Source organism: Eleginops maclovinus, chromosome 2 (assembly GCF_036324505.1).
Source record: "Eleginops maclovinus isolate JMC-PN-2008 ecotype Puerto Natales chromosome 2, JC_Emac_rtc_rv5, whole genome shotgun sequence".
In the NCBI taxonomy this organism is placed as follows: domain Eukaryota; kingdom Metazoa; phylum Chordata; class Actinopteri; order Perciformes; family Eleginopidae; genus Eleginops; species Eleginops maclovinus.
This window is the reverse complement of record NC_086350.1, coordinates 26,746,482-26,759,318: the sequence shown is the minus strand read 5'-3', so window position 1 is coordinate 26,759,318 and position 12,837 is coordinate 26,746,482.

Below are 12,837 nucleotides of genomic sequence, written 5' to 3'. Positions count from 1 at the left end.
AAAACAGCTCAAGTTGGGCTGCACTCTGTCAAGCCTCTTGCATTGTCAGCCCATGGTTGATGACATGATCAACTCAGGTTGCTTTGATTTCATTTGAAAGTTGTTGTCTTTGGCCATGAGCTCCTCTACCAGCTCTACCCCTACCTCTCACTCTTCCTCCTCCTCTCATTCTCCCCCTTCCTCTTCCTCTCTCTGCGACGTTTTCCATTGTTGTTGTAAAACAAAGATGCTCACCTGTGGTGCTTTTATAGTGCTTATTTCCTGATTGAAGTGCTCACAATTAAGCATTGAGGTGTTTGGCCAGGTGGCACATCTTTTGGCCAATTAGCTCAGGAAGTGTTATTTTGAATGGCAGTGTTTTGATACGGCAAACATGTGACTTTGTGTCAGATTGTTGTGTCTTATGCAGGGAACCGTGTTCAGTGCATTTAAAAAGTGCCATTTTGGATTGCAAAATGTGTGTAAAGCAGAAGAAGAAAATAAATCAGTAACCTAATTTGAGTATCGAAATATAAAAGTAATGTAATCTGATTACTACTTTGCATCACATGCAATGCAAATAAAATCAAGAGAAAATAAATATTCATTCATCTTTTTTAAATGTTTTAAATGTATTATTTTAGACAACAGATATGAGAATATCTGACCAAAACTAGCTGCACCTTTACCAGCTCTGAGAACACTTTAATGATCAATAATTATAAAACATATCAGAGATATTATTCTGAAATGGACCAATCAAACAATGACTACTTTTACTGTCGCTACTTTAAGTTCATTTAGATGAGAGTACTTTCTACTTTTACTGGAGGAACATTTTGAATGCAGGACTTTTACTGTGACAGAGTATTACTACACTCTGGTACTTCTACTTTTACTCAAGTACAAGATCTGAGTACTTCTACTTTTACCCAAGTACAAGATCAGAGTACTTTTACTTTTACTCAGGTACAAGATCTGTGTACCTACTCCACCTCAGCAATAAACTGATGTGCATATGGATTTAGGTCTGTCGCAGGGTCTGATGTGGCGTAACTGTGAACATTTCAAGCATAGTTGTTTACAACTTTATACGAAGAATTTGCATCCTTACAATGATGAACTGTTTCACGTAAGCTGTTGTTCCTTATCCTATTAGATATTATATATTGCGTTATATTTGTCATTTTAAGGAAAGCGACGGAAACACACAAAAGGAGAAAGTTATCCTGATGAGAGAAAATAAAACTCGGAGTATATATGCTGGTCTGGTGTTTTATAATATAAGGGAAACAGCTGCACATGCAAACATGGGAAACAGAAATCCTAGTAGCCTTTGAAAAAACGTTGAAGTTATCTAAGTCAAACAGCATATAACCATAGTGAACCTATACCATTAACTGCGACTCCCTTGCAGATCGGATGCAGGGCGATCGGACAACAACGAAATTGAGTGCCAACCAGTCAGTGCATGCATTACAACAATAGGCTATAATATATTCTACAAAAAAACTGAATATGTTAAAAAAAAAGTATACGTTAAAAAGACACACAAACAAAAATGAAAGAAAGACGATGCCCCGACGCGCCTGGGTAGACTGTCGGAATGGCGATACTAAAATTGTGTCATAATAGGGGCATGTCGGAATAGGGGTATGTCGGAATTGGGGCATGTCATAGGGGGATGTCGGAATAGAGGTTGCACCCCGAATAAAACACGGGATGTATGTTGCTGTACTATAACAACGAAAGAAACTGCTGCACATGCATAAAGGAAAAAATAAATCCTAGTAGTCTTTAATCAAACTCAAAATATATGAACAAATATGAGACTTGATAAAAGGCCTCCCTTGGTCACGTCCGTGCGTCAGTGTCATGGAAACAGAACTTTGGGGCTGCAGGTAGAGGTGCTGACCGTTCTGAGCTCACTTTGCACTTGGACTCTGACCAGAGCACACCTTTTGCAAAACTCACCTGTGAATTGAAAACTCTTTGAGATTCAACCTGTTGGAAAACAAAACTTCTGAAAAACAAAACTACTGCATCCCTGATCTGCTGTGGAAACCCGGAGAGGCTGAACAAGACCCCCGGCCCCCCAAAGGAGGAGCAGCACCTGCCACTGGCCATCGGCCTTGTTGCAAAACTACACTCAAAGTAAAACTTTTTTTTTTTAAAGTTTTAAAATCTGTTTTTTTATCCTTTTAATTGTTCATTTATCCCCTTGAAATCATACAAAGCTGTTTCTGTGTGGAAATTAGTGAGATTTTGTTAGTTTAAAGGTGAAAAGTTCATAGAATGTTGGCATTTCTTTTGCTCAAAATCAGATTTGGGGAAATCAGAAACTGACTCACGTTTTTTCCGTGTAAAATTAATATTTGTGGATGAGACTGACTTTTTTTTGGCGCTAGAGTTGTGGAATGTATCTATAAAGAGTGTAGTGATTTGAAAACACTGTTTATCTGATTTAAATACGAGATATCGTCGAAAAACTTCCAAAAAATTGCAAAAACAAAATGGCGATTGGGCCTAATTTCATAAAATGCTAAAAATATGACCAATTTACGCTCCATGGCAACGACGCACAATTCCCTGCAGGGCACGTTCTTCTGTGCGGCTGCCTCCCTGAGCTGTTTGTTCTGAAGCTTTATTCATTGTAGAAATGGCTTCTCCTTCTGAAGTATCACATTAAATTTACTTTCTTTTAACAGTAAATATTGAAATGCGCTTTGCTCGTTTAGTGTTTGAGGGAAGAGACGTATGTGCGAGTCCAAGAGGACACACTTATAAACCAGGAGAATAATGATTAATAAACTACACCCTGCAAATTACTGTGGTCATTTTAGATTAAAGGACTGTAATATGCACTCTGCACATTAAGTATGAATGAATACTAAATGAAATGACGCTGCTTAATGTAACCAATAGTTTGTCCAGTAAAGACCATTTTCTTCTCCGGATGCGGGTCTTGTAGTTGCATTCTCCACACTCAGCGTTTATGTTTCTTTCTGCACATTTTGTAATGTCGCGTTTTGGTCTAAAGAAGGCTTTGCTGCTGTGTGTAAAGCCGTGCGTAAAATGCGCATAGCAAGCTTCCCCTGCAGTTATAGAGCGCTGTTTATGTGCAATGATTTATTCTGCTTTATTATAAAACATTTTGGAGATGTTATAAATAACGAAAATAATATTGCAATTAACAAACATCATAATTATCCTCTAATTGTTATGGATGTTAATCAGAAAAATAATATCATTTAAGGCAGGGCAAGTTTATTTATACAGCTCCTTTCAACACAAGGCAATTCAAAGTGCTTTACAAACATGAAAGACAGTAAGAGCATTAAGAAATAGTGCAGCGGAAACTTATTGTAAATGGCATTTAAAACCAGAAATAAAAAGCAAAGATGAATACATTAAATATTAAAGATGAATAACACAGGTAAACATACATAAATAAAAGGTACAGTGCAGTGTAAGATCTGAACAGTTCCACAGTGATATTCTAACCACATTCATGCTTCAGCAGGCTCTCCTGTCAGCTTGTGGATTAAAGTCATAGTTAGGATATAGATGTGCTTTTTTAAAATGATTATTTCAACTTTCATTATTGCTAAATAAGCCATAATATTACCTGTCACTAGAAATCCTTACATTGTGAATCCCCCCCCCCAGGCTCTGAGAGCTTCATCATGGAGCGTCCTGCAGGAGCTGAAGGTAATGTCCCTGCCTACAACGCTCCTGATGAGGAAGAGGTAGGTGAGGTCAGGAACGCTGTCGAGGATGAAGGTGAGGTTGCTGTTGTTGTTGCAGGTTGTGGTCATCGACTGATCGAAGAGGAGGAGGAAGAGGATGAGGAAGAGGAGGAGGGAGAGGATGAAGAAGAAGAGGAGGAGGATGAAGAGGATGAGGAGGAAGATTGGACATCCGAAGATTCTGGATACGGGTCCTTGTCCTCTGAGGAAGAAGACGAAGAGGAGGAAGAGGACCAAGAGGAGGAAGAGGACACTGAAGAGGAAGGTGATGCGGACATGGGACGTCTCTCCCCTCTCTTCCAGCGTCTTCCGCAGGTAAGTTTTTGGCTGACATTTCGTCTGAATTCCCCCCCTGGACTTCCCTGCCCTCGTGGTGTTGCCCCTCTGGAGGCTTCTGCGCTGCAAGTGGAAAATCCTGAAGAACACTCCAGGGATTCGGCACCCTCCACCTCAGGCCTCTGCCGCCCCATAGTGCCCACTCTCTGTCAGCTCCCCCTACCCGTTGAGTGGCGAGTACAACTTCCTGAAGAAGCTCCACCCTCACCCCCTCCAAGGTCAGAAGAGTCCGCTCCATCAGGCCTCGGCTTCTCCACCAAGAGGACCAGGGAAGAGGACTCCAGCGATGAGGCACCCTCCACCTCAGGCCTCGGGCCCCCCATGGACAAGAAATGCCGCCTGGAGGAACAAAGGCCCGCTGAGGACAGCGACTCGGACTGAGACGGACAGTTGCTGCAGGATTTGAAATCCTTTGCGTCTGGCAGGACCCACGCATCTTGGTGGATTGGCAATGGATCAGATCTTGCACCAGGGCTTTTTATTAATATGTAACTCTTTTGTTAGTATTGTGTTTTCTTTTGGATAATATTTGTTGTTGGCTGGTGCTCACACCAGCTGTCCCCACCCGCAAGTGTTTGGCAGACATGGCGCAGGAATTTTTCTCTCCCAGCTTTCCCCCTGACATCCTTGCTCCTTCTCTTTTGGTGTTGCCCTCTGGAGGCTTCTGCACCGCAACTGGAATGTCCTGAAAAAGGTCCCTCAGCCCCTCCAAGGTCCGAAGTGTCCGCTCAGTCAACTTCAGGCCTTGTGTTTTCCACCAAGAGGACTGCAGGGACCCAGCACTCTCCACCTCTGCAGTCTGGCACCCCATGGACAAGAAGTACTGTCTGGAGGAGCACAGGCCCCCTGAGGACAGAAACCCGTATTGAGACGGACAGTTCTGCAGGATTTGAAAACCTTTGCGTCTGGCAGGACTGATGAAGCCCCACACAGCTTCAAACACGTCTTGCTGGGTTGGCTGAATCTTGGGCCGGGGCGTTTAAGCAACATATAAGGCTCATTTTAGTATTGCTTTTTGTTTTGGATAACATTTGAAACAGTCGATGCTGAGACCGGAGGTACGTTATGTGGTTGTTTTCTTATGTGTTTTTCTTTTTAAAGTATAGATGGTTAAACAAGACTAAGGTAAGTCAATAGTGAATGCATTGGAGGAGATAATGAATACCTTTACTACACATACAGTGTTGAAGCGGTGATTACTAATGTTAGGAAAAGTCTCCAAGTCTCTTTCAGGTTTTTTAACAGTTCTCCAGCATGACATTAGATCCGGCATCAACCTCCACCCGGGAAGCAACATCCAGGAGGATTACTCATGATGAAGAAGATGAGTTTCCTGCGGACCAGACGAGAAGGAAGGACGACTACTGATGAAGAGCAGGGGTCGCCTTTTTCTTAGAGAACTAAGTAAGTGATCACCTCAAAAGGATTGAATGTATTATATTTTCCATCATTGCAGGTTACATTTAACAGCTGGCAGCAGTTCAGAGGTTGTACATTTGAGTTTAAAGTATTGACTGTTTGTGTTTCTGTGTCACAGGGCAGGACTCCTCTTGGTGTTTATGGCAGCTGAGAGTGGAACCAACCGAGGATCCCAGAACGACGCAGCACCACAGCAGAGCGCTCTCAGTAGTTAGTCCCAGACCCTGTGAGTTCAGAAAGGACCTCCATGCCCCTCCACCCACCAGCCGAGAGGACGAGGAGCTCCCCAGCCCAACCAGCACAGAAGACGTTGTTACATCTTCTGCTTCTTCTGTGCTGGTGGGATCGGGAAGCTATTCACACACACCGGACGCTGTCACCACCTCTACATCTGTGCTCAGGAATCAAGAAGGAAATGTGACTTTAAATGACATCTTGAACAATTAAATAAACGTTTAGCAAATATCATTTTGTTGTTTGCGGTTTTTCCTTTTACTCAAAGACTGTTGTTACTGTTGTCTGTATGTATAATGTAACATGTTGATGCTTCCAGTGCTGGAAAAAGTGTTCAGACTTTTCATTAAATCTACTAATACCACATTGTAAAAATATCCAATAATAAAAAGCTAATACAGCAAATCTTCACTTTTCAAAAGCTGGAACAGTGAAATATTTGTTAACACATTTAGTTTTATTCTAATTAATTTGCTGTTAACCCACTCATGGTTTTAGTTACTTGAATATTATGTTGGATCATTTAAGTCTTTCCCAAGTATTGTTTGTCAAAATCTGAATTGATAAAGTAACTAGTGAGTAAATCTGTTAAATAAATTTAATGGAGTAAAAAGTACAACATTTGCTTCCAAAACCAGTACAGTGTAAAGTAGTATAAAATTAACATACTCTGGTAGAGTACAAGTATCTCAAATGTGTGCTTTAATTCAGTACTCAAGTAAATGTAGACGCTTGATGTTTCAGCTCTCAACACATGTCAATATTCCCAGTTTCATTAACTTAAAGTCATGATAACTGTTTTTAAAAAAAAGAGTGAGGGAAAAAGGAGAAGCTTGAACTGAATTATTATTGTTAGTGTTTTTAACTTCTGGACACCTATTAGTTAGGACATAATAGGCAGTATGATCATTACTGAGCAACAAAGCCAGCATTGACATGAATCACCATGTGTCAATCTGACTAAAATCCACAGTCCAGGGTCACATCAATCCACTTTTTACATTTGTGATCACAGTGAAGATTTCATTTAAATCTTTTCCATTTTGAAACTATCACACAAAAAGCTGTTTTTAACAGAAACAATTCAGACTGGTCACAGTGTGAGAAGCCCAGGTGTAAATAATGAAGTTAATGATGGCTGAATTCCATTTAGCTTCTCCTGAGTAGAGTAGAGCCATCGTTAGTGTGATGAGTCACACCTGTGTGCTTCTGAAGAGCTGTGGGAGTGCTGTGAGGAAGGCTTCAGAGGCTCTCCCATCACACCCACATGTAGAGAGACACAGCTGATCCTGGATCTGTGTGCATGTCTAACAGAATGCTTAAGTGGAACAAAAGAATAAGTGTAAAAGCAAAACTCAGAGCATCAAAAGTGGGATATACCCTGAAACTATATCTAGCTCAATGGAATTCAGGCATCATCAGTTTTTTTTTTACAAACAAACAGCAGCAGTAGCAACCTAGTACTCACTCATGTGTGGGTACTTATGTTAAATGTATGCCCAGAGTTATAACACTTGACCATTCTTCCTTCATGTAAGGTGCAATTGGGGACCAGTCTCTAACAAACTCATCCAGAGTTCCTCGCAGCACGTGTGACAACCACTCCAATGACAAGACTGACATCAGTGGTCGTCATTTAAATCTGATCCAAGGACAAAGTTGTATGGGTTAAAAGGTATATCTATGTCAAACACTTTTCTGATCTCAGTTTGCACTGACTCCCCAAAAGACACAATTTTAGAGCATGACCACATGAGATGACTGTAAGTGCCCCAGCTAATTTAACATTTTATGCATAACGAAGAGCACATTGGATCGTATTTATTTCCAAAGCAGGGGTAACATGCAGTCTGTGAATAACCTTGTATTGGGTCTTATGGGATTTGTTAGAACAAGTTATCTTCTTTGCAATCAAAAAAATGTTTTGCCACATCTCATCATCCAGATGGGACCCAATGTGGAAGACATGCTGTTTTAATATTAATAGCAGGTTTGTAAACAAAGATTTCATCATAAATATAATTTATAACTTTCTTGAGGAAGAAGCTTTTAATAGTATATTTTCCCATTGGATTATGCTCAAACCACTCCTATATGTTGGTATGGATTGAATGTAACTCCTGATATGTAGGTATCAGAACAATTGTGCTTGGGGAAGATTCAAGAATTCAGCCCTGAGTTGTGAAAAGGAGTCCCATCTAGAAAGAGGTCTTTAATTTGAAGTATACCAGACATTTTCTAGATTTTAAAATCCGAAGCAGAGCAAGATTGAGCAAAATCAGGATTACAGACAATCAGAGCTAAAGCAGAGTATTGATTTAGTAAAACAGCAAACACCAGTGTGATTTTGGTGACTGTAGGACTATCCTGGACAAAGTTATAGGGAGGTGCCAAATCCGGCAGTAGAAATACCTTCTCTGCCAGATATGGAATCCCCCCTTTAGATTTCCACCTGGGGAGCCCAGAGTGAAATGTTTTTTTGTGCATGAACTACAGGGGAACAGCAAACACCAGTGTGATTTTGGTGAGAGTATGACTATTCTGGAAAAAATGGACTTTCTCTGTTATTACAACTAAATAGTGTATTGTTGTAATAACAACAATACACTATTTTTTCAGGGCACCTTTGAAAAACATTCAGTATCACCTTAAAATACTCAAATAAATAAAATACCACAGAGGAAAATTACAGTCAACAGAGCAATTAAAGTAAAGCCAGTTTCAACCAATATTTGTGTTGCCTTGATTGGAAATAATAGTCAGGCTGTCTTGCTATATCACATACAGTTCCCTCCAGAATTATTGGCACCCTTTTAGTAAAAATAAGCAAAACAAGATGCAAAAACTGTCTTTATTGTTTTCCTCATAATATTTCATTCAAAATATGAACTAAAATCTAACAATAAGTAAAATTATTAAAATAAAATTAAATGTTGACTTTGAATAAATATTTCTCTCGAAAACATGTGTGCCACAATTTTTGGCACCCCTAGAAAATAATTTGATTAAGATCTAAGTGAAGTATATTTCGAGTCATAACTTACATTGTTAGGTTCACCTGTTTGATTAGGAACTCTTAAGAGGTCAACCATGACTTCCCGTTTCACTGGGGTATAAATATGAGGTGACACAGGCCAAAATTCCCATTGTCATTCCTCACTATGGGAAAGACCAGAGAACACAGCGATGATCTGTGAAAAAAAGTTGTTGAGCTGCACAAATTAGGAAATGGATATAAGAAAATCTCGAAACAGTTGAAAATGCCCATTTCCACTATCAGGGCAATAAGTAAGAAGCATCAAGCAACAGGAGAGGTAAAGAATCAACCTGGACGTGTGTGTACATCGACACCACACACCGTGAGGAGGATGGTTTGACTGGCATAAGTATCTCCAAGGATCACAACTGGAGAATTGCAGAAGTCAGTTGAGTCTTGGGGTCAGAAAGTCTCCAAAACGACCATCAGACGCCACCTACATCACCACAAGTTGTTTGGGAGGGTTGCCAGGAAAAAAAACATTGCTTTCAGTTATCAACAAACTCAAGAAAGCTTCCACAGTTTGCCAAACGTAACTGGGACTTTGAATGGGACAGGGTTATATGGTCAGATGAGCCCAAAATAGAGCTTTTTGACAACAAACGTCAAAGGTGGGTTTGGCGTAGGCAGAAAGATAGCCATACAGAAAAGTACCTCATACCCACTGTGAAGTATGGTGATGGAGCTTTGATGTTGTGGGGGTGTTTTTCTTCCAAAGGCCCTGGACATCTTGTTAGGATACATGCTATCATGGACTCTATCAAATACCAGCAGATATTAAATGAAAACCTAACAGCCTCTGCTCAGAAGCTTAAGATGGGCCATGGTTGGAGCTTCCAGCAGGACAACAATCCGAAGCACACCTCAAAATCTACTCAAAAATGGTTTACTGACCACAGAATAAATACTTTGCCATGGCCATCACAGTCCCCCGACCTAAATCCCATTGCAAATGTGTGGGAGGAGCTGAAGAGGAGAGTCCACAAGCGTCAACCTCGGAATCTGAAGGATCTGGAGACATTCTGTATGGAAGAATGATCTCAGATCCCGTGCCATGTGTTCACAAACCTCATCAGGCATTAGAGGAGGAGACTCAGAGCTGTACTCCTGAAGGAGGCTGCACAAAATATTAAATACACGCCGCTCCATCTTACATTGACTTAACTGTTAGTATTGTAAGCATCCCAGTCCACACTGCCTGTCCACAGTTTTCTAACTAGTGCCCTCTATTGACACATCCAGCTATGTCATAGTAATAATCATCATAATAATAATATTTATAAATGATTTATAACGTATTATTATTATAAAAACTGTACTAATTATAATAATAACAATAAGTATGAAGAATAGAATAACATAAGTAGCTGAGTTGAATAACAACAACCCATGGTCCCATAGGGCATAGGGGCCCTACATCAGGGGCCCATACAGCTGGCCTGTATGATCGCGCTGCATTGACGGAAACAGCAGCTAACTATAAAGACATATGACATATAATGCATGCTATTTGATAGGCCCCTTTCAGATACCAAGAATAACTAACATAACACGTGTTTCAGAGCCCTTTATGGCAGTGGTTCACAACCTGGGGGGCGCGGAGCTCTTGCAGGGGGGGCAGAGCAAGGCAAGTGGATGAGGCACAACAAATATGGACAAGAACTAACAAATTTATCATGAAAATTGCATATCGGTGGCCTGTTTATTACACACAATACGCTGAATTTGCATATGCAAGGGGCCCAAAAAACCCTACATCACTCACAAGAAAACTGCTTGAAATCATGCATCGACATCAAGGTGGAGGGGGAGTGGGGGTGTCTCGACAATATTCTAACCTTCGAAAGGGGGGGCCAGCTTGCAAAAGGTTGGTAACCCCTGCTTTATGGTATATCCTACCCCATTCTAACTGATTTAAGGGTCATCACAGATGAATAAAATAACAGAGGGACTACACTAAAAACGGAAGTTTGGGTTATACGAAGTGTTCTGCCTTCCATAGGAAATGCATTGTTTTCAGTTTAAGTTCTTGTGTATCTTGCCTTTTGCTTGGTAGATAGCGCCACCATGTGGTCATGTTGCGGTACTAGCGTGAGTGTACGTAATTGCAAGCCTAGCTTTGGTCTCTTCCTGAACCACTCCACGAAGAAAGAGCAAGCTGTAACACCGCTCCTGGAAATCCTATCTAAAACGTTTGAGCTTTGGACATTATTTGTCTGTAAGTAAATGTTATATGATTTCATGCTAGACTCTGTTTAGATTACCAAGAATTACGTCAAATGTGTAGGATTCTCACTTATATACGTATCAAATGTAATCTGATTAGCAATGCTAGCTCTCGTGGTCTCGTGTGTCAGCAATGAACAGCTTGATTTGTACTTCATGAAGTGTAAACTCATGTGCGTTTTATTTGTTTATTTGATTACAGTTTTACAAGAAACGAAATAACTCCTGTATGTTTGCTGGAACTTCAGTAAAGAAACAAGAAAAGAAAGCCTTGTGAATTGAATTCCACTTCTTCATGCAAGATAACGTTGTTAGCTAGCTGTCTAGTTTTGCAAGACTGGAACGCACTGCGAGGGCAGCATAGTAAAAAGACAACAGCGCGGCGAGTTCAAGTTTATGAATATAGCCCAGGAGGATGTGGTTACACGCTGACAGGCCAGAGGTGGGTACAGTAGAACAGGCACAGGGCGCAGCTCCACTAGAACTACCCGAAGACGGCTACGAGGTAAACGAGCGACAAAACCCTTTCAAAACACCCAACTCCAGGTCACAGATATCCAAAAGGTCCAACGGATCAGCAATATCGGCAGCGGCTGCCAGAGCACGTGCCAAGTCAAAAGCAGCACAAGCCAAGCCCAGGTGACTTTCGCTGAAAGAGAAGCAAGGGTGATGAGGCAGAAAGCTGAACTCGAAGCCAGTCTCCACGTTCTCATGAGCCAGAAGATGAGGCAGCAGCTGCAGCATACCAGGATGAGGAGAGTGAAAGCGGGGAGAAGCGCTATGAGCCATACCTCCCGGGTAAGCCTTTCAGTACCTATGAACGTACAGGCGACTACGTCCAGCAGCACTCAGCAATGTTCGGCAGAGAACCACCGCCCTCAACACATGCGCCGCTGGATGTCTATAGACCTACCGCCATCAACACATGTGCCGCTGGACGTCTACAGACTACCCCACCGACACGCTGGAGCAGTTGCTCACACAAACCCAAAGCCGAGAGTCAGCAACATAAAGAAAGAACAGTCAAGTGAACCGTCCCCATTCAAGTCATGCCCTCAGCCGCCTCGTCCACCACCCAGTCCGAACAAGGGACCCTCCCCAGTGCTACAGCCAGCACAAGACCTTGCCAGGTACCTCATGCGCCGATAACTGGCGAGCTCCGGTCTCCTACAGTTCGATGACCATCCTGAACACTACTGTTGGTACACTACAGGTGCGTGAACAAATCAACGGGCCACACAACGCTCCATATGCGCAAAGGCTGGACCTGGGCTGGGTCATCGTGGGTGTCGTCTGTCTGGGGGCTGTACACAAACCAGCCCACAACGAAATCAACGTGTACAAAGCCAACGTGCTGCAAAATGGCCGAACATCCTTTCTCCATCCCTGCCCAAAAAACATCCAGGTTAAGGAAGGCCACAGCAGCACACCGCTCCAGAGACGACAACAAAACAGCAATGTCAGTGGATGACAAAGTGTTCCTGACCATCATGAAGAGAGAGGTCTTCCAGGACGACGACCACAGCTGGGTAGCACCCCTGCCGTTCCGGTCGCCATGACGATCTCTTCTAAGCAACCAGGAACAAGCACTCAAACGCCTTGGCTCGCCCAGAAAGACCCTGGAGAAAAAGCCAGAAATGAAAAGCCACTACACAGAGTTCATGCAGAAAATGATGGACAATGATCAAGCAAGCACCGAATGCAGAGGTTGGAGGTATTTCAAAGACACACCCACCACAAGTGAACTGTCACAGGCAAAGTGTGTGATTGTTCGTGCCGATCAACATGAGGTCTTTAAAGACGAACTAAAATGCCTGAAAGATGGTAAGACACTTCACAAACAAAGCCCACTCAAAA